Consider the following 27,831-nt stretch of genomic DNA (forward strand, 5'->3'; position numbering starts at 1 on the left):
TGTGACACCGAGTAGGTTCTCGGTCAAACAAATTACTGACTGTTCTCCCCAGATAACTCACTTATGATCAGAGTTTGTTTTCCTTATTCATTCTTAAGTTCTCCTGTGCTGACATGAACCCTCTCCTGTTAACCCTCTCCAGAAACAGCCGCAGTTGAAGGCACCTCATGTTATCAGAACTCGCACTCCATCTGGGACACCAGCCCCAGATGGTGGGTGTAAGACAACTGTTTCAATCTCTGCTAACACTGAAGCATGTTTGAGAATTAAATCAATCAATCCAAACTCTGTCAAGGACCAGGCATGCCTCCCTGGAAATGAAGCTAAATGCTCAAAGACTTTTCAGGCATTCTCGAGTCATTTCCAGATAAAAACATTTGGTTTCCATTTAAGCCAATGGAAATGCTTCAGAGACATCAATATTACTTTCCCAATGCTGGAAATTATTGCTTAATAATATATAGAAAATTACAAAGCCTTTTAGCTGTGGTCATACTAGAAATAAGACATGCTGGATATCAATCTATTTGATGTCAGCTATCAACCTTACATTTAATTGATTTAGCATTAATTATTTGTTTTTAGATATTTTTATCTTTTCCCTTGGTTTCTGAGCCACTGTTCAGTCCTGCTTCACTTATCTCACTAATTACTCCTTCTGAGTCTCTGTTAGGCCTCTCCTTTCACGTCCCCAACCTCCAAATCTGCAGCTCCTATGGGCTCAGTCCCTGGACCCTATTTTCATCTACACATTCTTTTTGATGACACATGTCATCTCATGACTCAAAATGCCTCCCATTGGTTGAATTTCAAAATATCTATCTCCAGTCCTGAAGATTACAGTATTCAGCTACTGAACTGCAAGTCTTTATTTGAATATCCAACCTCTTTTAAGTGACCTGCTCCTACTACTGGACTCCTGAAAGCCCGTGAGTCTTGTTTCTCACTTCCCTTAGGTCCTTAAACAAGGGTCAATGTACTTGAAAGGTCTTCCCACTGAGGAGTATCTCTTTCTCTAAGCCCCATCCCCACTGCCCTGTGCCCTGCTCTGTGGTTCTGCAGAGTACTTTCTATTATTTGACATACTTTACAGCTACTTGCTTACTTGATAGTGCTCTCTTCCTCCTCCTAGATTATAAGCTCTAGGAGCAGGGACTTAGCCAGGTTTGTTCACTGCTATGTCCTAGCACCTAGAACAATGGCTGGCCCAGTATAGGCACTCAATAAATATTTTGAAGAAATGAATGTCTGAATATGATAGAGTCCAAAGCAGATATTTACTCAGAAATTCCAATTCTGTCCCAGTGAGGCCAGTATGACTTGGGTTGATTTTCTTTTTGTCACAGTCTGGATCATTCTTCACGAAACTGTTCAAGGTCACACAAATATGGGCCTGAGAACCCCAATCACCTGCCTTCTAGTCCACTACCATGGAATGGGACTCAATGCACTGTCATGGAAAATGTTTCCAAGGGTCTATGTGGTGGTGTGGATTTTACTTCAGGTGAGAAACTTAAGAAAAATCTAAGCAAAGTTCTAAACGTCTTAATCCATTTCTTTTATTTATTCATTCTTTCACAGAAGGGAATAAGTACCTTCTATGTACAAAGTTCTGTAGCTGTGATCTTAGTTGTAGATGTAGCTTAAACATGAAGCAAACTTGTCTAAGCTCAAAAATGTGGATGTACTAACAGGAACCCAGATCGTCTATCTCCTCCTATGTCCTTTCTCTCTGGTGTCCCTCTGATAATATGCTGACAGTAAGTCCCATAGCTTCAACCTTGGCAGTTGCCTACCTGTGCCTGTGTGAATCCAAGACATGGTGCCTATTTTCACAGAATTCACAGTTTCACTGGGGAGATAAACTAACAGACCTCAAAGAATTTCCACCTTTTACAGTAGGAGGAGGGTTGGGACTAGACCATTTGGGGTGTTCCTTATCTGCTCTTGTCCCACAGTCTCTTCCTGCATTTTCAGTGTTTGATTGCCTTGCTGAAAATCACTCTGTGTGTATCTACTTATTCTTTTTCAGTCACCAGTTAAAAGATAGGGGAGTCCCCATGGAAGTTTAAACCAGCACAGAAAGGTCTGCCCACTAGTCAAGTCTTGGACATTTCTAACTGAAGCATGAGCTACTTTGCAAACCTGGATCCATGTTTCCAAATAGGGTTCTATCTGGGTTCTATTCAAGCTTGGAGTTGTATTTATCCTCTAAGGACCAATAAGTATGAATGAAAGGCTTAAGAGGCACCTTTTCTGAATTCATAAGGTTATTTGTTCCTTAAGCAATCCTTTTCTGCAGCCCTACAAATCACCTAATTCATGAAATTACATTATTCCCCAGGATGACCATAATGTAAATTTTAATATCAGTTGCTAAATACCCTAATGCAAGATAAGAGTCATTGGACTAAGATAAGGAACAATAATAACAGATAATTTTATTAAGCACTTACTGTGTATGAGATATAATTGTAGATACTTCATTTTTTAACTCATTTAATATTCACAATATATTAGCGCAGACGTGTCACAAGCTTGGACGTTTGGGTCTGTCTTCTAAACACCCTGACATCTAAGAATTTTAGAAAAATTTTCTAACATTCTGGTTGTCAAGAACATTTTGGACCATACTTAACAGCAGAATGCCTCCAGTCAGCCATTCATTATTCCAAATGCACTAATTTTTAAACCAGCTGTGTGATCCTGAAGTACATGTGAACTCTGAAATTTCTGTGTCTCTTTTCAACAAATAGGGCATGCTCCAGGGAGAAGACATTTACTGTTGAGTGCATTTAGATGAAAACTGACATTTCTTATGGGAGTACTTTAGCCTGGGCTACTATGGTGTGAAACGAGACCACAAATTCATAATTTAACAGTTCGATTTTCAGCAGAGGTGGTGACATGAACACCGAATGTTCACACTCAGAATCATTTCTGGCTCCATAAAGAGATGCCTAAGATGGATAATAGAATGGTTCAGAAGGAATAATGACAAGGGAATACAGTTCTCAAGTGGAGAGACGAAAAATTAGGATTGAATAAAGAAAAGAGAAAGAGAGAGAGACAGGGTAGCAACCTCAGCCATGGCTGTTTTGTACAATAAGCATCTTTGAGCAGACAATGTTTCAAGTACATAACAGCTTTAATTTTAATTTTATGCAGATTACATATTTTCACGATAATAAAATGGAAACTGGCTTGGTGGGGATACTTACTGCCAGGGACAGAATTATTAATCAATACGTCTGTCTAAAGCTGTCACATCAATTACTTGAAGCCATGTAGAAAGTTGGATTTGCCCACTGTCATACAAATGTTCTTTAGGACTATATTTTAAAAATCCTATTTAAAAAAAAAAAATGGATGAAGTATAGCCAAATCCTAGCAGGCAGGAGGAAGGGAGGGAGGAAGGAAGGAAGGAAGGAAGGAAGGAAGGAAGGAAGGAAGGAAGGAAGAAGGAAGAAGGAAGAAGGAAGGAAGAATGAAGAAGGAAGGAAGGAAGGAAGGAAGGAAGGAAGAGAAAGAAAAGAGGAAGTAACTCTTTAAATATCCTCACAGAGCAGATACACAAACACATGAACTGTATCTGTCCACACTGTAGGGTGGGCAGCCTGCCTCACCGCTGAACCATTTTTGGAGGGCTGGCTGGACTTGTCATCTAAGACAATGCCCCCAGCAGGCAAATCTGGAGTAGCATTTTCTTACAGCCTGATTGATTTTGATCAGCCCAGTTCTGACCTTTTTTCTGTTAGTCTAAGACAGATCACCGAAAAGAAAGCTGGATTTCTATTACAACGTAACAGGTTTTAAAACTGATTTGGCTTTAAAGATTTATTAATGACACCACTGTCAGGACCTGTAAGTTGCTAAGTTGTTTCCAGCCCCTCCTCCAGCTTCACATTTTTCTTGAGCCTTTTTTTTTAAGACTTTATCTACACAATTAGGTAGGAGGAGGAAAAGTTGACCTCTAAATCTCCTTGAAAGTCTCAGACTTGGAGTCAAGTTCTCTTTAGTTCATCTTTATAGGAGCTAGAATTTTTCTGTCTTACATAAGAACTTGACCCTTTTTCCCCATGAGATTTGGCACCTTCATTACCAATTTCTTTCAGATGTACATTTTCTCCATGCCCCAGCCCTAATAAGAAAAGACAAACCTCAGAGGAAGCTTAAAATATTTAATGACTTTGACTTTTAAACATAACCCAGATTAGATAATAATGTCAAGTGATAATTCAACACACCAAAATATAAAACGGAACAAACTGTACTCTTTTATAAAGTTTAACTCTAGTCAACTCTCACAGATTTAGGGCATTAGTTGTGAGAAGGGAAAGGAGCCAGGGTAAAATTTGAGATGCCTTCAAAGTCATTCCATTACATTCAAGTAATGACAGCTCACAAATACAACAATTTTACCAAGGAAAACTTAATAGAAATCCATTTATTTAAAACTACATTGGACATGTAAGAATGCTCATATTATTCTACACATATCATGTGAAAGGACAAAAAGTACACATGGGGAAGAATGGACCTAAATTATATAAATTGACCAAAAATGATCATGAGATCTTTTTTTTTAATAATCTTAAAAAACATTTCTTAGCTAAATTAAGAAAGAAGAGGGAACAGAAATCAGCACCAAAATCAAGTCACAGGAGAAGTACAGTGAGGACCCCAATGATTGATACCGCTCTTGCTGACACTGGATGCCACCACCATGGAAATAAATTCCAAATAGTCTTTACATCTCTGTCTCTTGGGACAGGAGCAGCCAGTTGATGAAGCCTACTAGGTAAGATTCACCTTTTCAACAACGGAAAGGGGAAATGGAGCCTCTGGCTTCCTTTAAATTCCAGTGTGGACCTTCCACTAAGACTCATCAAGTGCAATGCCCCCCCAAAATAAGAAGAGGATTGAGATATTTAGGCACATTAAATATGACAAAGTCTCCGACACAAAACCAGCTTAAGTGTTCCGTGTGAAACGTGAGATTATTTAAAAGAGAGCTTTCACTAGATTCAAGTAGAGACAGGTCCTAAGAAGTATCCCCTAGCAGGAATTTATTTGAACTTGCTTTAATGAGTATGAAAGAGGTACCTACTTGCACGCACAGATAATTCAGTCCAAGTCCTTAAAAATAATCTTATTTCTAGTCTCAACATGCCTCCTTTCACTCTCAATTGTGATATTAGATTTCTCGGACTAATTCTTTCAAGACTTGTACAAAGGAAAATGCAAACAAGGTGAGATGAAATTATTTACTGTAGATTTTAGTGATCTACACTATATGTATACATGTATACGAGAGATAGAAATTGAAGTGGGGGGACTTGGTTTCTGTTTGGGAATGAATGGATCAATAGTTAACTAATGGTTAATAGTTTCCTTATGTAGTCATACCTACATCAATGAATATAAGTCTAGGGCAACTGACTTTAAATTTTTCTATTAGAATGTTTTAGGAATTATTATCAATATCAAAGACATACATTTTATGCTCTGATTCCTTTCTGGTGGATATAACTTTTGAATCCTCAAATGTCTTTCTTGATCTGATTCAAACATTAATGAAAATCCTTAAATCAATGCTTTATGTGCAGTTGAGACTGTGGCTATTTGGTGTTTATGAGACAGAGCAGGGACTGGACTCAGGTCTCCTCAATCCTTACTGTGAAACCTTGAAAGCTGAAACTCTTATCTTGCAGAAATGTGGAAGGAAGATACTTACCAAGAGGCACTGACTAGCACTGACCAGTACTGACCTTTCACTAAAGTTTCCCCTCATTATAAGGCTAAAAATCATGCCCAGGGCTGGAGACTCAACATGCTAATGAGACTTATGATACATGACAGAGCGTGTTCTGTCTACTGTGTCAACCCCCGCCTCTACATGCTTAGGTGTTTTCCTTTCCCACCTTAGCTTCTTTAAAAATTTTCCCTGGCCTTTGTTCATGGAGTCAGCCTGAAGGACACCTTCCCTTGTGCTGTCTCCCTTGTGCTCAAGCATGAGCCCCAATAAAAGTCTTGCCTGGAATTTCCACTTGGCCCCAGTCAATTTCTATTATTTGGAGAGCCCAAGGACCCAAGTCAGTAACATTTATAGTAGTTAATTCTTTAGAGATGACACTTTTAGTTCTACCACGAAAACCCAGGACTTCCATATCCTAAAGTATCTAACCTTAAAGCACCCTCACCCTTACCTTGCCCTTACCCGTGTTTAAATGTGTTCTTATCACTTGAATCTGCTTTCACTAATTACCAATTACAAGAGACAATCTCACAATATTTCAAAATCAAATAAAAGCAACATAGTGGTAGTCAAAACTTGGCTCAAAATCTAAGACCTTACCCTCCCTTTATTCCTCCCCACACCATAGTATCAGCTAATCGTATTGTTGCCCCTAAGGTCTAGGATCCAGTTCTCCAAACCCTTTTCTCTCAGGGTCCTTACCTAAAGCAGTATCATGTGAACTTCTCATCAGCAAACAATACATTACTTATGGAACTGTGTTATAATACAAAGGTATCTTCCTAAAGAAGGTAATTTGAGACTTTTTAACTCTGGCTGGATAGGATTTAGCAGGTTGAAAAAAGTACATTTGATATCAAGTAACCTACCTGGGTAACTTTTTATATTCATTAAAATGTATCACTGGGGTAGGGGGGAAAGATGGCGGAGGAGTAGGGGACCCTATTTCAACTGGCCCCCAGAATTGAGCTGGATATCTACCAGACGACTCTGAGCACCCACGAAACCAGCCTGAGATGTAAGAAGATCTGGATCTTTACAAACAGAATATCGCAGGCGGTTGGTTTTGAGGTACGAAGCAGAGAGCCGTGATTCTGCGGGCAGATATCAGAGGATAAACAGCGGCGGGAGGGTGCCTGGCGGTGGGGATCCTACACCGCCGGTGAGTGACAGCCTCGCGCGCTGCGGGCGGGGCACAGACTCGCAGACCGGTAGCGTCGGGAAAGAACTTTAGGGCAGCCCCCGGGGTGGAAAACCAGACCGGCGGGGTCGCGCGCACGCGAACTGCAGCCTCCCCGGACAGAAACCGGAGCGACGGTCGCGCGCACGGGAACTGCAGCCTCCGAGACGGAAACCCGGTGCACCGGGGTCGCGCCGCTGAACTGCAACCCCCGGGGGTGGAAACCCCAAGCGGTGGAGTCGCGCGCGCGCGAAGTGGGAGCGGCTGGCGGTTTTAGCAGCACAAAGGGCAGAGACGTGCCCTGACCTGGAGGCAGGACTGGGAGAGCTGCGGAGGGGCGCACAACCCAGGACGCTGCAGTTTATAGCAGCACGGACAGAAATGGAGACAGTGTGGCCTGGAGAGCTCACTGAAGAACAGACTGAGGTCTCTCTGCTCTGAGGCAGAGGGTTGGAAACGGTCTCTTCTGCTCTGACTGGCGGAAGAGACGCGGAAAGCCGCCAGGGAAAGGCGCCAGAGAACAAAAGCCCCAAAGACTGATTCCCACTGAGCCCATCCCCCGCCACAGGGGCGCAGGGCAACTCCGCCCAAACAGGGTTGCCTGAGTAACAGCGCGGCAGGCCCCTCTCGCAGAAGACAGGCTGGGAAAACAAGAGGCCAGCAACCCTAAGGTCCCAAGAAAACAGGTGCATCTTGCTTGGGTTCTGATCAATAATTTCGACTCTATACATTCCCTCAAACACCCATCAACAGAATGACTAGGAGGAGGAGCCCCCAAAACAGAAAAGACTCAGAGATTATGACTTATGCTGCAGATTTACAAATGGATGCAGATATAACCAAGATGTCAGAGATGGAATTCAGGCTAGCAATTGTGAAGACAATGGCTAGAATGGAGAAATCAATTAATGGCAACATGGAGTCTCTAAGGGCAGAAATAAAAGGTGATTTGGCAGAACTTAAAAATGCTATCAATGAGATCCAATCCAATCTAGATAATCTAACAGCTAGGGTAACTGAGACAGAAGAGAGAATAAGTGATCTGGAAGACAGTATAATAGATAAAAAGGGAAAAGAGGAGGCCAGGGAAAAACAACTCAGAATCCATGAAAATAGAATCAGAGAAATGAGTGACACCATGAGGCGTTCCAATGTCAGAATAATTGGAATCCCGGAGGGAGTGGAGAGAGAGAGAGGGCTAGAAGATGTATTTGAGCAAATCGTAGCTGAGAACTTCCCTAATCTGGAGAATGAAACAAACATTCGAGTCCTAGAGGCAGAGAGGACCCCTCCTAAGATCAAGGAAAACAGGCCAACACCCCAGCATGTAATAGTAAAACTTGCAAATCTTAGAACCAAGGAAACCATCTTAAGGGCAGTTAGGGGGAAGAGAGTCCTTACGTACAGAGGGAGGAACATCAGAATAACGTCAGACCTATCCACAGAGACCTGGCAAGCCAGAAAGGCCTGGCAAGACATATTCAGGGTACTAAATGAGAAGAACATGCAGCCAAGAATACTTTATCCGGCAAGGCTTTCATTTAGAATGGATGGAGAGATGCAGAGCTTCCACGACCGGCAGAAGTTGAAAGAATATGTGACCACTAAGCCGGCCCTGCAAGAAATATTAAGGGGAGTTCTATAAAAGGAGAAAGACCCCAAGAGTGATCTACAACAGAAATTTACAGGGACAATCTATAAAAACAACATCTTCACAGGCAACATGATGACAATTAATTCATATCTTTCAATAATCACTCTCAACGTGAATGGCCTAAACGCTCCCATAAAACAGCACAGGGTTGCAGATTGGATAAAAAGACAGGACCTATCCATATGCTGTCTACAAGAGACTCATTTTGAACCTAAAGATACATCCAGACTGAAAGTGAAGGGATGGAGATCCATCTTCCATGCCAGCGGACCTCAAAAGAAAGCTGGGGTAGCAATTCTTGTATCAGACAAATTAGATTTTAAACTAAAGTCTGTAATAAGAGACACAGAAGGACACTATATCATTCTTAAAGGGTCTATCCAACAAGAAGATCTAACAATTGTAAATATCTATGCCCCCAACATGGGAGCAGCCATATACATAAGCCAACTGTTAACCAAAATAAAGAGTCATACTGATAACAATATGTTAATTGTAGGAGACCGCAATACTCCACTCTTAGCAATGGACAGATCATCTAAGCAGAAAATCAACAAGGAAACAAGAGCTTTGAATGATACATTGGACCAGATGGACCTCATAGATATTTACGGAACATTCCATCCTAAAACAACAGAATACTCATTCTTCTCGAGCGCACATGGAACTTTCTCCAGAATAGACCACATACTGGGTCACAAATCAGGTCTCAACCAATACCAAAAGATTGAGATTATTCCCTGCATATTCTCAGACCACAATGCTCTAAAACTGGAACTCAATCACAAGAAAAAACTTGGCAGAAATTCAAACACTTGGAAGCTAAAGACCACTCTGCTCAAGAATGTTTGGGTCAACCAAGAAATCAAAGAAGAACTTAAACAATTCATGGAAATCAATGAGAACAAAAACACATTGGTCCAAAACCTATGGGATACTGCAAAGGCGGTCCTAAGGGGGAAATACATAGCCATCCAACACTCACTCAAAAAAATAGAAAAATCCCAAATTCACCAACTAACTCTACACCTTAAAGAACTAGAGAAAAAGCAACAAACGACGCCTAAGCCACACATTAGAAGAGAAATAATTAAAATTAGAGCAGAAATCAATGAATTAGAAACCAGAAACACAGTAGATCAGATCAACGAAACTAGAAGTTGGTTCTTTGAAAGAATTAATAAGATTGATAAACCACTGGCCAGACTTATCCAAAAGAAAAGAGAAAGGACCCAAATTAATAAAATTATGAATGAAAGGGGAGAGATCATGACTAACACCAAGGAAATAGAAACAATTATTAGAAATTATTATCAACAACTATATGCCAATAAACTGAGCAATCTGGATGAAATGGAGGCCTTCCTGGAAACCTATAAGCTGCCAAGACTGAAACAGGAAGAAATTGACAACCTGAATAGGCCAATAACCAGTAATGAGATTGAAGCAGTGATCAAAAACCTCCCAAAAAACAAGAGTCCAGGGCCTGATGGATTCCCTGGGGAATTCTACCAAACATTCAAAGAAGAAATAATACCTATTCTACTGAAGCTGTTTCAAAAAATAGAAACAGAAGGAAAACTTCCAAACTCATTCTATGAGGCCAGCATTACCTTAATCCCCAAACCAGGCAAAGACCCCATCAAAAAGGAGAATTTCAGACCGATATCCCTGATGAATATGGATTCCAAAATTCTCAACAAAATCCTAGCTAATAGGATCCAACAATACATTAAAAGGATCATCCACCACGACCAAGTGGGATTTATCCCCGGGATGCAAGGGTGGTTCAACATTTGCAAATCAATCAATGTGATAGAACACATTAATAAGAGGAGGGAGAAGAACCATATGGTCCTCTCAATTGATGCAGAAAAAGCATTTGACAAAATACAACATCCTTTCCTGATTAAAACTCTCCAGAGTATAGGGATAGAGGGAACATTCCTCAAGCTCATAAAATCCATCTATGAAAAACCCACAGCAAATATCATCCTCAATGGGGAAAAGCTGAGAGCCTTTCCCTTAAGATCAGGAACACATCAAGGGTGCTCACTCTCACCACTGTTGTTCAACATAGTACTAGAAGTCCTAGCAACAGCAATCAGACAACAAAAAGAAATAAAAGGTATTCAAATTGGCAAAGAAGAAGTCAAACTCTCTCTTTTCGCAGACGACATGATACTTTATGTGGAAAACCCAAAAGACTCCACCCCCAAATTACTAGAACTCATCCAGCAATTCAGTAATGTGGCAGGATACAAAATCAATGCACAGAAATAAGTTGCTTTCTTATACACTAACAATGCAACTGTAGAAAGAGAAATTAGAGAAACGATTCCATTTACAATAGCACCAAAAACCATAAGATACCTCGGAATAAACCTAACCAAAGAGGTAAAGGATCTATACTCTAGGAACTACAAAACACTCATGAAAGAAATTGAAGAAGACACAAAAAGATGGAAAAATATTCCATGCTCATGGATCGGAAGAATAAACATTGTTAAAATGTCTATGCTACCCAGAGCAATCTATACCTTCAATGCCATCCCGATCAAAATTCCAATGACATTTTTCAAAGTGCTGGAACAAACAATCCTAAAATTTGTATGGCATCAGAAAAGACCCCGAATCGCCAAGGAAATGTTGAAAAAGAAAAACAAAGCTGGGGGCATCACGTTGCCCGATTTCAAGCTATATTACAAAGCAGTGATCACCAAGACAGCATGGTACTGGCACAAAAACAGACATACAGACCAATGGAACAGAATAGAGAACCCAGATATGGACCCTCAACTCTATGGTCAAATAATCTTTGACAAAGCAGGAAAAAACATGCAATGGAAAAAAGACAGTCTCTTCAATAAATGGTGCTGGGAAAATTGGACAGCCACATGCAAGAAGAATGAAACTTGACCATTCTCTAACACCATTCACAAAGATAAACTCAAAGTGGATGAAAGACCTCAACGTGAGAAAGGAATCCATCAAAATCCTAGAGGAGAACATAGGCAGTAACCTCTTTGACATCGGCCACAGCAACTTCTTTCAAGATACATCTCCAAAAGCTAGTGAAACAAAAGCAAAAATGAACTTTTGGGACTTCATCAAGATAAAAAGCCTCTGCACAGCAAAGGAAACAGTCAACAAAACAAAGAGGCAACCCACAGAATGGGAGAAGATATTTGCAAATGACACTACAGATAAAGGGCTGGTATCCAAGATCTATAAAGAACTTCTCAAACTCAACACCCAAAAAACAAATAATCAAGTCAAAAAGTGGGCAGAAGAGATGAACAGACACTTCTCTGAAGAAGACATACAAATGGCTAACAGACACATGAAAAAATGTTCATCATCATTAGCCATCAGGGAAATCCAAATCAAAACCACACTGAGATACCACCTTACACCAGTTAGAATGGCCAACATGGACAGGGAAAGAAACAACAAATGTTGGGGAGGTTGTGGAGAAAGGGGAACCCTCTTACACTGTTGGTGGGAATGCAAGTTGGTACAGCCACTTTGGAAAACAGTGTGGAGGTTCCTCAAAAATTTAAAAATAGAGCTACCCTATGACCCAGCAATTGCACTACTGGGTATTTACCCCAAAGACACAGATGTAGTGAAAAGAAGGGCCCTATGCACCCCAATGTTCATAACAGCAACATCCGCAATAGCCAAACTGTGGAAAGAGCCAAGATGCCCTTCAACAGATGAATGGATAAAGAAGATGTGGTCCATATATACAATGGAATATTACTCAGCCATCAGAAAAGATGAATACCCAACTTTTACATCAACATGGATGGGACTAGAGGAGATTATGCTAAGTGAAATAAGTCAAGCAGAGAAAGTCGATTATCATATGGTTTCATTTATTTGTGGAACATAAGGAATAACATGGAGGACATTAGGAGAAGGAAGGGAAAAATGGGCGGGGGGGAATTGGAGGGAGAGATGAACCATGAGAGACTATGGACCTGAGAAACAAACAGGGTTTTAGAGGGGAGGGTGGAGGGGGGATTGGTTAGCCCGGTGATGGGTATTAAGGAGGGCACGTACTACATGGAGCACTGGGTGTTTTTCAAAAACAATGGATCGTGGATCACTACATCAAAAACTAATGATGTATTGTATGATGACTAACATAACATAATAAAATTAAAAACTACAAAAAAAAAATGTATCACTGTTTATACATTTCAAGATGCATTCTCAGTCTTTGAAGACATAGAGCCATATATCAAGGTACATACATGCAGAAATATATAGAGAGAGCTAGTTATTTTAAACAGAGGAGCTATGAAGTTCTGAGCCACAAAATCATACAGATCTTAGCTAGCAAAGGTCTGGTTTCTATAGCGTAGACATTTGTGTATGGATGGAGCTCTCAAATATTCAGCACAATACCTTCTAATGTGACATATCTTTGACTCCTCTTTGACACTATATAGTTCTTATTCTGTCAAGTTTCTTTTCTCACCAAAAATCAAATCACCTTCCTGTTACATTCAATTACAGTCAATAGTCATTTATGGAGCACCTAATACACGCCCATTTTTGGCAAGTGATGAGGATAGAAAAACTTAAAAGAAAAACAAAACTGGGGCTCTGCCTCCAAGGGCCGACTATTAGGGAGATGGAGAAATAAACAAGTAATTATAGACTGTGAATCCTATTATAACAGAGCAACTCAAAAGTCTCCATAGAGGCCTAAAGGAGGGAATAGGGAACCTGGAATAGGGAACAGAACTCCACTACTAAAAAAGATCTGGGCAGCTTTGAAGGAAGAATACCCTTTTAAAGCATTTGAACTTTATCCTGCAGATTTTAAGCAGGAGAAGAGTGACAGGGTCAGATTTCACATTTAGGAATTTCACCTGGGAACCAGTGTGAAGAAAGGATTACAAGAACATGAGGTAGAAGCTGAGGAGATAGGACAGGCAAAAATTAGTGGTCAATGAGATGAGGGTATGATGAGAGAGGGGAGGGGCTGAGAATAACTCAGAATTCACTGAGATAGGGAGTAAAGAAAGGGATGAGGAAGGAGGTGGTTCATTTGGAGACATGCCTTATTTCTGAGCTTAGACAGAGGTCTGTGGGTATGCAGTGAAATAGGCCATGAGGAGCCATATCAAAATGGAAAGAAATCAGGGTGAAGATTTTTAGACATACAAAAGAAAAGGTATGTTGGCTTTTGTGAACCAGCAGAGTCCTATTTTCCTTCTGGCCCTAATAATGATTACAATATATTTATATATCTATTTAAGAGGGCTAAATCATCTCTCAAAGTTTGTCCTTTTGCAGGATGTCAAACCAACATTTCCACATATCCACCAACTAAATCAAACATGGGGACCCCTGGACTTAGGACCTCTTTAGCCTAGGATGAAGTATAGTTGATTTTCTTTTAATTCATTCTCAAGAATATTTATCTCCAAGTCAATTTAACCAAAGTTTACTTATGGTCTACTTGTGATCATTTCTTGGGATAAAGGCAAGAGAAAAAAAGGAGAAGAGAACAGAAGATGGGATAAGGAGAGGATAAAATAAGTTATTTTGCAATAACTGCTTCTGTGGTAGGTACTACATTCAATATCTGATTAAAGTCAGAATCCCTGTCAAGAATATAGGGCCAAGGGGGTGAAGAGATAAGGGAAAGATAAGATCATTTTGTTGTTTATATTTAAAATAGTTTAAATAAAAAATTTAGTTTGCCTCTAAAAATGTAATTTTTAAATTATAACTGGAATTAAGGGCATAATAAAATTAAAAGCACAATCAGTACAATGTATTGCATGAATCATGCACATTTAATACATAGACACTATCAGAAGCCAGCTAGTCTTTGCCACAAGTAGGACTCAAAGTAGAAAAGTGAGAAAGATTTACACCTGGACAGCAATCAATGGGAATGAGAAAAAAATTCAAATGCAACAAGTCATTTCCTATTTTCTTGAGGAAAACTATCCCCCCCTGAAAAGTACAGTAGCTCCTGACACAAAAGAGCTCCTTGGTCTTATCACAAAGTCTCCAGAAAGGCCCTTCTCCCACCTATTTAATGCCACTTGTCTGCTTGAAAAGAAGCAGGTGCACCCCTAACTCGCTGGCCCATCAAACACCAAGCCATGCCTTGTATTTGTCCATGGCTCTCACTTGTCTTTCCTCAAAGACTTCCACTCTTCCCAGAAGAGTCCTGGGCACCAAACTGTGTTCAGCTCTTAGAAGTTATTCAATGACCATTTATGTCAAGTATCTTGCTCCTGCTTCACAGAAGTAAAGGAAACCATCAAAGGGCCCACTCATTGGTGGAAGACTTGGCACTTGTGATCACTGTTATCTAGTACAGGTTCATAGATTACCTATAGCTCTATCAGCCAATAAGCAATCCAGCCAACACTCATGCCCATTCATTTAAGAATTACCCCACCAAAGGAAACAAAATTACTAAAATCTTGGTGCTGATCCATCCATATTAATTTTTTTCACATGGAAACAAACTCCTTATGTCTTCTTAGCCTACTGCTCAGAGTTTTGGTTAGTAAATACTGCGGAAGTGTGTGGAGAATCAGTATGCCTATAAAAAGGCATGAAATACAACTTAAGGAAGGTCAATAGGCAGCATGATTCTAAGGGGAAAATCCTTCTTTCAGAGGTGTAACATTTAGTCACATATTCTCTTGAAATAACAGATTCCAGAGCTATCCCTCCAGGAAATGAGTTTATGTAAACGAGAACATTCTGCTTTGTGCTGCTGAAGTCACAGAGTCTACCAGATGTTCACAATCCCAAGGCTCAAGTAGCGTGATGTCGGTGAGTATTTCATAAACCCCAATATTGGAAAGATTCAGCACCTACTGGGCTTTCTTTTTCCTACTCTGAAAAAATTCTATACATTATGTTTCAATGTACCAATTTTATTTTAAAAATGTAGCTGCCTTTATTTAAATGCCACAATTCATCTTATAATAGTATTTAAGGGGCTTCTGTGGCACCGTGCCAGATTTATATTATTAGAACTTAGGCATTTGCAAATGAACCTCTTTCAATTAGTGTTTCAGGAAGCAATTAAACTGTCTAAAGTATATTAATGAATGCACTGGAATTGGGAAGCCGATCCTCCTAATACTCCCGTTATTAATGCACCATCTGCTTTGCTGTCTTAGGAGCATCCAGGATCTCTAACCTCAGGTCCACAAAACCCAATTATTTATTCAAAAAGGTCACAGAAGCATAAGTTTGTAATCAGGCTCAATATTCTATACAATAGGTGAATATTATAGATTAAGTACATATATTTTCTTGGACTTTTTTATGGATGCAAATGAAGATGCGTATGGGTTTTTTTTTTTCCCTCATTCCATGTTATGTGTCAAAACACTAACAGCTCTGTGAATATATTCCTGGATCTGATCTCCCTGCTAAAAGCAAGGATGCTCTATGTACACCCTGTGATTTGTAAGGATATCATTAGGATCTCTGATGATGTTGTCATTTTTCATTAATGAATCATGTAGTTTGCTACCGTGCTTTTTTCACAGGGAGTGGTCCAGGTGCTGAGACATTTGCTGGCGCCTCTTGCCAGTACTCTGCTCAGTGTCCCTGCCACAGGACAGGGTTCTGGAGGGGTGTATGCTTTGTGAGAGATTTCCTGTTGGCTTTATGACCAAAGGAAGCCAGGGCTGCTGGATACAGACTAATGAGAGGGTGGAGGTGAGGGCAGGGAAGACTGGTGTTTGCACCACTCTGCTGAATGCTGCAGTCACCAAGTCACCAACTCCACTGAGCATTGTGGCTTTGATGATTCGTTACTGCCAAAGCAGTCACAAGGGAAGGAGAAGACATATTCTCTGCTTTTATGAAATTTAGAGTCTAGTAGAGGAAAAAGGACATAGGCCCAGTGAAGGTTGTGAACCAAAGAGGGGAGGTCACCATGGAGTAGAGGAGCCAAGCAGGAGTTTGGGGAGGAGGAGGACCTATGGAATTTGCACCAGTGAAGAAAGTAGACAGAACAAATTTTCCACAGAACCCCGGATTTCCCCCACCTTAATTTTCATTAAGGGCTTTTATGGGTTAAATGGTGTCCCCCAAAATTCATAAATTGAAGTCCTAACCCTCCATGCCTCAGAATGTGATCTTATTTGGATAAAAAGTTGTTGCAGATATATTTAGTTAGGATGAGCTCATACTGGAGGAGGGTGGGCCCCTGATCCAGTATGACTGGCGTCCTTGTAAAAAGGAGAAATTCAGACACAGAGGCACACTCACAGGAAGAATGCCATGTGACGATGAAGGCAGAGATAGGAGTGATACAGCAGAAGTCAGGGGACATCAGATGGCCTGCAAGCACCGGGAGCTAGGAGAGAGGCATGGCCTAGTGCCGGCCTGCAAGCACCGGGAGCTAGGAGAGAGGCATGGCCTAGTGCCGGCCTGCAAGCACCGGGAGCTAGGAGAGAGGCATGGCCTAGTGCCGGCCTGCAAGCACCGGGAGCTAGGAGAGAGGCATGGCCTAGTGCCGGCCTGCAAGCACCGGGAGCTAGGAGAGAGGCATGGCCTAGTGCCGGCCTGCAAGCACCGGGAGCTAGGAGAGAGGCATGGCCTAGTGCCGGCCTGCAAGCACCGGGAGCTAGGAGAGAGGCATGGCCTAGTGCCGGCCTGCAAGCACCGGGAGCTAGGAGAGAGGCATGGCCTAGTGCCGGCCTGCAAGCACCGGGAGCTAGGAGAGAGGCATGGCCTAGTGCCGGCCTGCAAGCACCAGGAGCTAGGAGAGAGGCATGGCCTAGTGCCGTCAGAGGGAGCCAGGCCCTGCGAACACCTTGACCTAGGACTTGTTGCCTCCAGTAGTGTGAGACAGTAAATTCCTATTGTTTAAGACACTCGGTTTGGGGTATTTTGTTACAATAGCCCTATAAATTAAGTGCTATCGTGATGAATTATGAAATACCTGACTTTCCTTGTGGATTATACGCTCTTTGAAAACAAGAACAATGTTGGTTTTGTTTATTTATTTATTTATTTTTTGGCAAGTCCCTTATACAATACTGTGTTTATAATGTGTGTTCCACAATTCTGGGTTGACTGACTAAATTAGGATGAGCAAATTAGGGAGAAATTTTGAAAAGTTCAGGTGGCAGAGAAAATTAGTGAACCTGAGATAGAAGGGGAATTCTGGCAACCATTGGGGCGAGAGGGAAGGGGCTCTGAAGAACCTGTGGAGTCTTGGAACTCCACATTGGCTTCTTCTGCAGGGAAGAAGGAAGGTTTGGGAAGGCTAATCTGGTCACAGACCCACCGTGTTCTCTGATCAGAGTCTTTGGTGATGCTGAGATTCTCCACACACAGCAGGCTCTTCCAGACCTAAGCCCACAGGGCATAGCCAGTACGCAGCTGCTCACACAGAACATGTTCACACCCGTGGACAGGTCAAGCCCTACTTGCAGGTGAATACAGTCATGTGCCTCTGCTCTTCCTCCCCCCTCTGATAGCTCACTCACCGAAAGTCGCAGCAACTCCCCCTCCATTGTTCGCCTGTTCTTTTCGAACTGTGCGTCTCAGACATAGACGGTGTGTGGAAGACGGGGCAGGGATGGCAAGGGGAGAAGGCAAGGGGAGAGATTTGTGAGGAAAGACACACATTTACTGAGCTGAAATCCTTCCATGTGCTCAGTACTCTAACTACATACGTTCACCCAGCTGGGTATCATAAACCCCCGTTTACAAAGGAGAGACGGAGGCTCAGGATCGTCTGCTCAGAGTCATGCCACACATCAAATGAGTAAGGGAGCTGAAGTTTCACCCAGATCTGTTTGACTCCAAAGCCTATGTTCCCTTTCTACTTCACCAAACTGCCTCTTATTCTGGAAGCAAAATAAAAATCAACACTCTCTTCTGCACTGACGCATGTTCTCCTTTGATTCCTGCCTGTGCCAGGCTGGCCCTTTCAATGAGCTGGCCCACTCATCCTCTGCCTAGCAGCCAGCACAAAAAAAAGCTGGCTTCAGACAACAGTGGTTTGCCAAGCAATCTCCCAGGTTATTTCTGTCTTGTATATTATCTATTAATCTGATTACTACTCCCTGGTACTTCAGATTTTTGGCTCTGGACCCTCAGCTCTGCACTATTAGAACTGGTTTACTGGCCACTGGCTTCCCACTCTGACCTTGCCTTCCTCTTGTTTTTGTCCCCCTGAAGCCTGGGATGGAGTTGGAGGAGGGAGTCGCCATGGAGACCCCCTCCTCCAACTCCATCCCTTCTTTTAGTGAATAAGAGCCTCCTCCATCCTCATTGACAAAGCCAGCCATTTTCCCTTGAAGAGGTGAGAGGCATTTGAAGGTTTCCCATAAATATGACGATGGATGTGTGAGTATAGAAGGGTCCTAGAATAAAATCCAAGTGAACTTGCATTTAACACTGGCCTTACCACCAACCGGATGTGTACTTTGGAGGAAGGCACTGGTTTCTCCTCATTATGAAAATAAGTGTGCTGCGCAAGGCACTTGTGAGTTTCCTGTGGAGTTAAAAATCTATAACTCTTTGTTAAAACATACAAAACAAGGACCTGTATAACACTGTAACAACTGTGTTTACACTTGGCTGTCGTTAAGAAAAAAAAAAGACATTGGTGACTTACAATAAAGCATCTCTTTCACATACTTGTTTGGACTTTTAAAAATCAACTTTGGGACAGTGGATCATACTGCTCTGATTCTTACAAGACTGTATATCAGGAAATATAGTCTAGCCTGGAAGCATTAAGGAAAAGAATAGGTAAGGTGGCACAAAGATTTCTACCAAAATAGTAACTTTCTGAATACACCCTATATGGACACATTCCCTAGATGCACTTTGCATACAGTCCCTGTCAAGATGCCTTTATATAGAATATGCAGCATTCCCATTCTTTTTGGCAAGTGTTTATTTTCAGTCCTACTCCATGCATGCACTAAAGATAAACCGGAGATGAATAAGAACTCACGGACCTTAAATCTAGAGACTGTAGGGGTCCTGTTCTTGGAGGCTTTCCAATTGATTTGATGGACAGTACATTTACTTGTGTGCAAGTAACTCATTTCTTAGAATATCAGATAACTAAGTAATTATGTAGTATTTTGTCTGATCAGTAGTAGGTTTATAGCATTTTTGCAAAAAAAAAAATTTTTATATTCTTTTTAAAATAGGACTGGTCCCGGGAAAAGGAGGAGAAAGAGTAGGTAAGAAATATTTCATTTCTTTGACTTCAGTGAAACCAGTTCTCTAGTCAGCAGATTAGAAATTCCCCCTGGAATATCTGAAAAGCACAGTATAACAATTCAGTCATTGTCTCTGGAAGGCCTTGGGAAAAGTACACATAACTGCTCCGGGGTGATATCCTAATAGCTTCTCGTTAATAGACTCAGGGATTAATGTTCCTGGTAATCTGGCTGGCAACGTGTATCCCTTATCCTTTTCCCAATTCAACACCATTCTCAATTATCGTCTATCCTTTAAATAATCACTGAAATTCCACCTCTTCCATGAAGTCTTTCCTGAATAACTTGGGGGAAAAAAAAGTGATTTCCCTTCCATAAGTAAAGCCTCATCTCGATAATTCTCCATAACCATGGGCTCACATCCCAACTGTGATTTTTTGCTTATTCCCAGTGACAGGAAATACCAGTTATGAAGTCAGGTATCATAAAATTTCAAAGCTGAGCGGGACACCAGGAAACCAATTGGTGCCGTCCTGTTTTAATTTGATGAATATCTACTCTTTCCAGCTCTGAGTAATGATTCTTCCCTTAAAGGTCACAGAGATTTTACCCATAAGAGTCTCATTTGTTCTATCCCATGCTACCATTTTTTTATCTTCCTCCTGTCTTCTTCCCTCCCTCCCTCCCTCCTGCCATCCTTCTCCACTGAATACACAGCTATTAGCACCTTCTGTATGCGTGGACATAATTTCTCCTTTTCCCTTTGATTATGTATACATTTTGCATTTTTGAACCCTTGTTTCCTTAGATTCCTTTACATTTTTTATGTCGAGAATGTAATCCAGAACTTTAATGGAGGTCTGGAAAAGAGAAAAGGTGAGGGAAGTTTGACTTCTGTATTTAGCTTGTGGACAGCTTGGAACCCTTGCTTATGTGCAAAGTGACCCACTAGGAAGTCACTTCATCTTGTCAAGATCAGTTCGAATTATATTCCTGTCTTGTGGGGCTATTAGTGAATTTGCCTAACTTAGTATAGTCTGCAAATCTGATGAGCACATTGTCGATTCCTTCATCTCAGCCATCAGTAAAGATATTGAATAGGCAATAAAGATATTGAATCCTGTCATACTCTGGGACAAAGGCATGGGTGTTTACAATAACACTTATGACCCAAGCAATCCTGCTGTTTGAACTCATACTTTCTTCTCAGAATCAGGTATCAAGCTCACGGGCATTGTACTTTCAGAGACAACTTTAAATGTCACTAGAACTGGTGTTAACCAGTCCACTGAACTCTCTGCTCTTTTGATATATCATGTACTTCCAACCACTCTCAATGGAACCCACTGTCCTTCATCTTTATCCTCCTCAATAGACTGGGTCTTTGTCTTTATCAGCAGCTTGGGCTTTGAACCATGTTGGTTATTTAAACATCTGCATCTTGCCTTTGATATCTTACGATTTCTAGCCACGACTATTTCCATCATAACTTTTCTACCTCCCCAAGTCACACTGCCCTTCTTAACATTTAGTCCCTGCAGTTCACTTGGGAAGCTACACAGGATGCTGTTTGGATGTTGGTAGGTGTAGCGACGCATCTTTGTCACTGACCAAGAAAGGAGTGGGCTTTAATTATTTTAATGCGTGGAATATGATTCCTTATACCTGTGGTTTGATAGCAGATTGAACAAACTTACTTTGAGTTTTATCAGAACAGTTCTCTGATTGGAGTGTTGAGAAGCTCAGAATACTTCTGAGGCAATGATTCTTCATTGCGAAATGTCAGGTAGTCAGCAGCCTGTGGCGAGGCCCCTTCTCGGTGCTTCCTCTTTGCTCAGCCTCAGATTATCCCTTGACTTAGAAATAAAATGCCAGTATAGTTAATAATGTAACTGGCGGAGAGACATAGTGTCATTTGTCTCCATAGAACGAAACAAAAGCCCGTATCAACCCAAACAAACAGATGACAGTCCTTCTGCCAAAGAACTTTTGCTCATCACTGTCCATCCAGAAAACTTTGTTTTTTTTTCTTTAATTTAAACCACCTGTTTGAAACACCCATCATAGCTGGAAATAAAGACAAATGATGTGCATCCCTCCAGACTTTGAAATGGGCACCCTGTCTTTTCTCTGGTTCTGTATCTATATACTCATTTTCCTAGGCTGGGCTATGAATCTCTTCACTGTTCTCCTTATATGAAATGCTCATTCCTCCAAGACCTTTTACTGTTACTGTAACAGCAACACACGCTGGGTCATTGCCTCCTCAGGGAAAACATTCTTACTCTCCAAAGAATCGAGATGAGGCTTTACTTTCCTCTGCTTCCCCGTGTATGCCTTGTTCCTTCATTGTGTCCTTCGACCTTTCTTCCCTCAGTGCCACAAGCTGCCCACATTTTCTCTCCATCCTGAAGATTACTTCAGAATTAAGAAAAATTAAAATAAGCATTCAAAAGGTTCACCTCTGATCTGACTCAGAACTGAAGCGAGATTGGAGAAGGGCTTCTGTGCTCCATTTACAGCAGTGGTATTATATTCATCTGCAAAGGCTGGAAACGTCTCCAAGACCACGCCAGACCTAAGACCAATGAAATCAGATTATCAGCAAGTGTGTCTCAGACATTAGGCTCCTTTTAAATCTCTTCAGGTGATGCTAGTGTGCAGCCAGGGTTGAGAACCACTGCTTTCTAGGGTGCCCGGTTATTTTTCTTCAGAGTGCCCCCAGAAGGATCCATCCCCAAAACAGCCTGTGGTGGAACCCTAATATATTTTCCTCACTTAGTTAAGGAAAAGAGATAGGCACTTCTGGTTGGATCAAATACCAGCAGAGCCTCTCACATTTTAATATGCATACATATCCCCTGGGGATCTTGTTAAAAGGCAGGTTCTAATATAACAGGACTGAGGCAGGCTTGAGATTCTGCACATCTAATAAGCTCTCCTCTGTGTGCTACCAATGCTACTGGTCTATGGACCACATGGATAGCTGGAACTATAACTTCAAGCTTACATTGACTGATCAACACAGCCTCCAATCAACTTTAATGCCCATTTAGCAATGTCCTTGGCTCTTAATAAATGGAGGCTGACAGCTTACTCTCCTTGTTCTGCAAGAACAACAATAGAATTCTTAATCCAAAGCAGGTATAGTCAGGTGACTGGATATCTTGTGATAGTTAATTTTATGTCAACCTGACTGAATCACAGAGTGCCCAGATATTTGTCTAAACATTATTTCTGGGTGTGTCCATGTTGGAGATATATACATATATCTCCAATCAGCTCTGTTTCTCTGGAGAACCCTGATTAATACAGTATCCCTTAAGACTATCTTGGGAAGTGAATGATTCTGGGTCTCAATTACAATGTGTAAAGGGTCTTCCCCATACCACCAATTCTTAGACACCACCTGGTTTCTATAATTCAACTCAATTCTGACACTGTCTACCAAGAGACAGCATCAGATTCCTTAGGTTAAGCGCTCAGATCCACCAGACTGCCCCCAACCTCAGATGCCAATCCCAAGTCCAGGTTGTCACTGCGACTTTGACTGATCAACTATAAATCAGAGGTTCCCATGACCTTCTCCTCAGGTTTGATTAATTTGCTAGAGGGGCTCACAGAACTCAAAAAAACACATTACTTATGTTTACTGGTTTATTATAAAGGATATGACAAAAGACAACATAAACATGCACCTGAACATGCAGATAGAATAGCTATGTAGAAAGGGGCACGAGCTTTCATACCCTCTCCAGAGACACCACTCTCCCAGCACCTCCACGTGTTCACCAACCCAGAAGCTCTAGAACCGCTTCATTTGAGTTTTTATGGAGGCTTTATAACATTGGCATGATGGACTAAATCAATCAGTGACGACTGGTGATTGATTCAACCTCCAGCCCTCTCCCCTCCAAGGGGGTCCAGGAGTGACTAAAAGTTCTGCTCTCTAATCATATTGGCTCCCCTGGCAACCAGCCCCCAACTTCAGGTGCATTCCAAAAGTCGCCTAATTAACATAACAAAAGACACCTTCCTTGCTCTCCTCACTGGAAATTCCAAGGGTTTTAGGAGCTCTGTGCCAGAAACCAGGGACAAGATCAATTATGTATTTCTTACGATAAATCACGATATCACAGAAAGTGTTTCTCAACCTGTAATATGCATATTAATCACATGTAGATTCTCTAAAATGCAGATTATGATTCAGCAGTCCTAAGAGGGGCATGCCAGTCTACATTTTTCCAAAAAATTCCCAGGTGATGCCAATCCTGCTAGTCTAAGGACCATGTTTTGAGTAAGAAGATTCTAGGGGGAAGTTTTTTTGACTTCAAACATTGTGGGATCTAAACTTTGGAGTCCCCAACTCAATAAAAAATTCTGACTCCTGAGGTCTTCTGAGCAATAACTACCAGGCCCATAATCACCCCAGGCCATACTCACTAGAAACCAGTTTTTGAATAGACCTAAAATTACAACCAAAGAAAGACCACCAGTCTTGCTTCCTTCCCCAGGCCATAAAAGTACCCAGTCCTAAAGAGAGCACTATCTGTGTTTGGGGACTTACCCATATTTAGGATCTTCAGAATAAAATCCTATGGAAACTGTGTGTACCCAGCCTATGATTACAGGGCTCTAGGGTGGACTAAGATTTCCCCGATCTCAGACAACCACAGGAAATCAAGGACCAGGAGAGTTCTGGTGAGAACACAAGGATATGGATCGATTGCTCAACACAATTATTTGGCATCACCATCACCATCATTGCCATCAGTTCCTCCTTTTTTTAAGGGGAAGAGAACTCAGCATTTAGAGAAATACTGTCTTTTTCCTCTCAATTCAAGACACTTAAAGACCAGTTGGAAATACTCAAGAAGAAATCAGAAAGCACACTGCACCACGAACTTTAAGACCTGATTCCCAGGCCCAGCTTAACACTGACTTATGCTATGAATTTGTGACAGTCTCAAGTCCTCTGGTAACTAGCTTGTCAGCTCTGCAGAGTGGGGATATTTTCATAGATGTTTCATGAAGCTCACATAAGATAATAAATATGCAAGTGTTTAGAAAAGCAAAAGCTTCCTAAGGTTTACACTAAACTTGGAACCTTCTGTTCAATTTAATAAAAATTCATTGAGTACCAACTCTGAGCCAGGAAACATTACAAGGATGACTTCTCTAGCTTGCCAAGAAATACTGTCATAGCTGCAGAGCTTTGGGCCTTAGGACACATATTGGTCTAAAGTCACATAGAAAAGGCTCCATTTGGCAGCATCCCAGTCACTGCCTTGGCCATGATGACCATAGAGAGTAATTTATTCTATTTAGTTTACGTGTGTATATAGTATGAAGCTGTTGGAGAATGAGGTGAGGAGGAAAGATGGGTTTCTCCTTTGGGCCAAGTTAGAGCCTCTCCTCTAGGCCATGAAATATTATCATCACATATGTAGTATGGGCTTTGTCACCAGACTAACACAGGTCCCAATTCCACCTTTGCTTTTGTTACTAGAATGACACCCTCTTTAAGCTTCATTTTCTTCATCTGTAATATGGGAATATTTCTATTTCCTTTATTTTCTATCATTAATAAAATGAAGACCAGGACGTCCAAAGAGATAATTTCCAAAAGAGAACAGCAGCCCAAATCACCATTTGTTTGATAGTCTTGCCTGAAACTGCTGCTAGGATTACCCTAGCTTCAAGAAGGCATGGTTTCTGCTATAAAGAAAGAAATAGGAGAGCCAAAATCTTTCATGTAATAATCCTCTATATAATTCAAGGACAGTTTATAAGATTCACTACATATATATATATGTGTGTATATATATGTATAGTGAATACACACACACATATACATATACATATACATACCCATGTAGCCAAGAATCTCAAATTTTGAGAGAAAGAGAAGAAAAGCAAAAGCCCACAAAGCACACACTTTGATAGTCCACTTACAGGACAGCTTGCCTTCGAGGCACCCACAACCTGGCTCCCATCCAACCTATGAGCAGAGTACCAAAATCAAAGAGCTATCTTCCCATTTTCAAAGCCAAAATGGAGAGGATAAAGTGGTGAGGGGGTCTGCAAGTCTTGCCACTCCAATCTATCCAGGGGTCTGCCTTCCAAAGTCCGGTTTCTCAGGCTGAAATCAGGCTACTCCATCCATGATGTCCCACTCCTTCAGGAGATACCAAAACAAGCCTGGGAATATTGTGATCTAATAACAGAATCCACCTGTCAAAGAGGAAACTCCAATACACAGTGCAAGGGAATCATTGCATCATCTTGTAATTATACTCAAAAAAAGAGTAGTTACTGCTATTGTTCTTGTTATTATGAGTTAGATGTTTTAACTTCCAGGTGAAAATATTTATGGAGAGGGTGTGCATTGACAGATGAGCCCCACAGAGCTGCTTATCATCTTGGCACCTCTTTAGTATTCCCCTTTGGTCTTGAGAAGGCTTCTTGATGGTACCTACCTAGAGCCAATAAGGAACAAAGACCCATAATACAGTTAGCATTGTTTGTCATTCAGTGCAACTTAAGTCATACAAGACTCAGGATCCGAACATTAGTCAGAAGAGGCTGATACGAAAGAAATCACAGTCCTCGGCTGTAGACGACACTAGTTCATCCTGGTGGCTCTATTTCTCATGCAGCAGAGTAACACACTATTTGTGATGCCTTGATTCAGAGGAGGATTATTAATCACACAGCTTAGGAAACCTCTACAACATGTAATGAGTTTAGTAACTGAGATCTGTGGTGATGACCCTAAACGAAAGCAGAAAATATCAAAGTTGGGTCAATAGTATAGATTTCTCCCTTTTTAACTTTGTCTTAATGATCACAAAGAGGGCTGTTCTATTTTGATATCTTTTTGTTACATTCCAGTTGGCGTTTCATGTTGACCTCAGAACAATTCATTTAATAGGCGCAGCCTAGAAGTACTGCTAATAAGTACATGGGATGATGTTCTCACTGGCTGTCTATTTCCAAAGGAGATAGAGGGGGTGTGTAAAGAAGTGATGGCCTTTCATCTTTCTCTGAAAAACAACCCATTGATCTTATCCTAAGTTAAATCAACATAATTTTGTCTCCAAACGTTCTTGAAAATGCTTCATCGCCACTCGGGAAACAGAACAAATGCCCCTTCGTTCCAATTTTGGAATTCAAGCCCTGGGCTTAGGCTCCATCGCTCACTGGGTAATAGGAACACAAGAGGCTTCCGGTGGGTTTTCCATTTAAATGGTTTGGCATAAACTGAGCTATGGCAGGTTCCCGAGCAGAAACCTAAAGCCATGTTTGAGGTCAAGTGTCACCTAGAAATCACCTAGTAGCCATTTCGCTAACTGTAACCGGGACATTGGAAGAAATTCCCAATCAATCCCATCTTTCCCAAAGCTGCTACCCCCACGCTTAGCTGTTTTGAGAGGACCGAGGACCCAAAGGGCCACCACCACATCGTTTACCGCACACTTAATTATAAAGCTCTCATTTCGTTCTGCAATCAGGGAAAGCAAAACATCATTTACAAGAGGAACTACCACAAAGGGTCAGTCCTGAGAAGTGATTGATGCATTCCCGCAAGGAGAAGACTCTCATTCCAAGCCTGGTGGTTGATAAACACACTTCTCTCACTCCCCATGGTGTAAATGTACAGCTTTCTGGAGTCAGTTAAGTGGCACAAACCTGGAGCGGGGCTCCCCTGAGGCTGTGGGGAAGGCCAGCAGCGCGATTGTGTGGCAGCTGCTGAGCAGGAGCCAAGCCTCCAGGCGGGGCTGCAGCCATCACGGGCGCATTAGGAAACTCATCACTCGCTGTCAGCCGGTGAGTCCCCCCAGAGGGATTGACAGCCTCAGCCTGCACATGGCGCACGCGCGCATGCGCAGGGCTCTGCCAGTGCCAGGAAAGCCCCAGCAGGAGGTGGCAGAGCAATGGAGCCACCAGGAAACCTCAGGCCCTTTTCCAGACCCAGAGTATCTGTGCCCTGAGCTCTGGTTATAGGAAGGACAGGGCTCCCCTCCCCCTCCCTTGACTTCTG

The 27,831-nt window shown here is 41.6% G+C and overlaps 1 long non-coding RNA gene across 5 annotated transcripts in view; it reads right to left on the minus strand.

Moving 5' to 3' along the window:
• Nucleotides 1-27,831, minus strand: part of LOC118543510 (uncharacterized) — a 393,677-nt gene that overhangs the window by 120,475 nt on the left and 245,371 nt on the right. For 4 of the 5 annotated variants that reach the window (XR_013441614.1, XR_013441610.1, XR_013441612.1 and 1 more), the window contains 2 exons: nucleotides 22,250-22,365; nucleotides 21,485-21,643 (listed from right to left, as the gene is read on the minus strand). This is a non-coding gene — a long non-coding RNA (uncharacterized LOC118543510). The remainder of the gene's footprint in view (nucleotides 1-21,484; nucleotides 21,644-22,249; nucleotides 22,366-27,831) is intronic. The other variant, XR_013441611.1, reaches the window with a different exon arrangement.

This window comes from Halichoerus grypus, chromosome 10 (genome assembly GCF_964656455.1).
Source record: "Halichoerus grypus chromosome 10, mHalGry1.hap1.1, whole genome shotgun sequence".
In the NCBI taxonomy this organism is placed as follows: Eukaryota; Metazoa; Chordata; class Mammalia; order Carnivora; family Phocidae; genus Halichoerus; species Halichoerus grypus.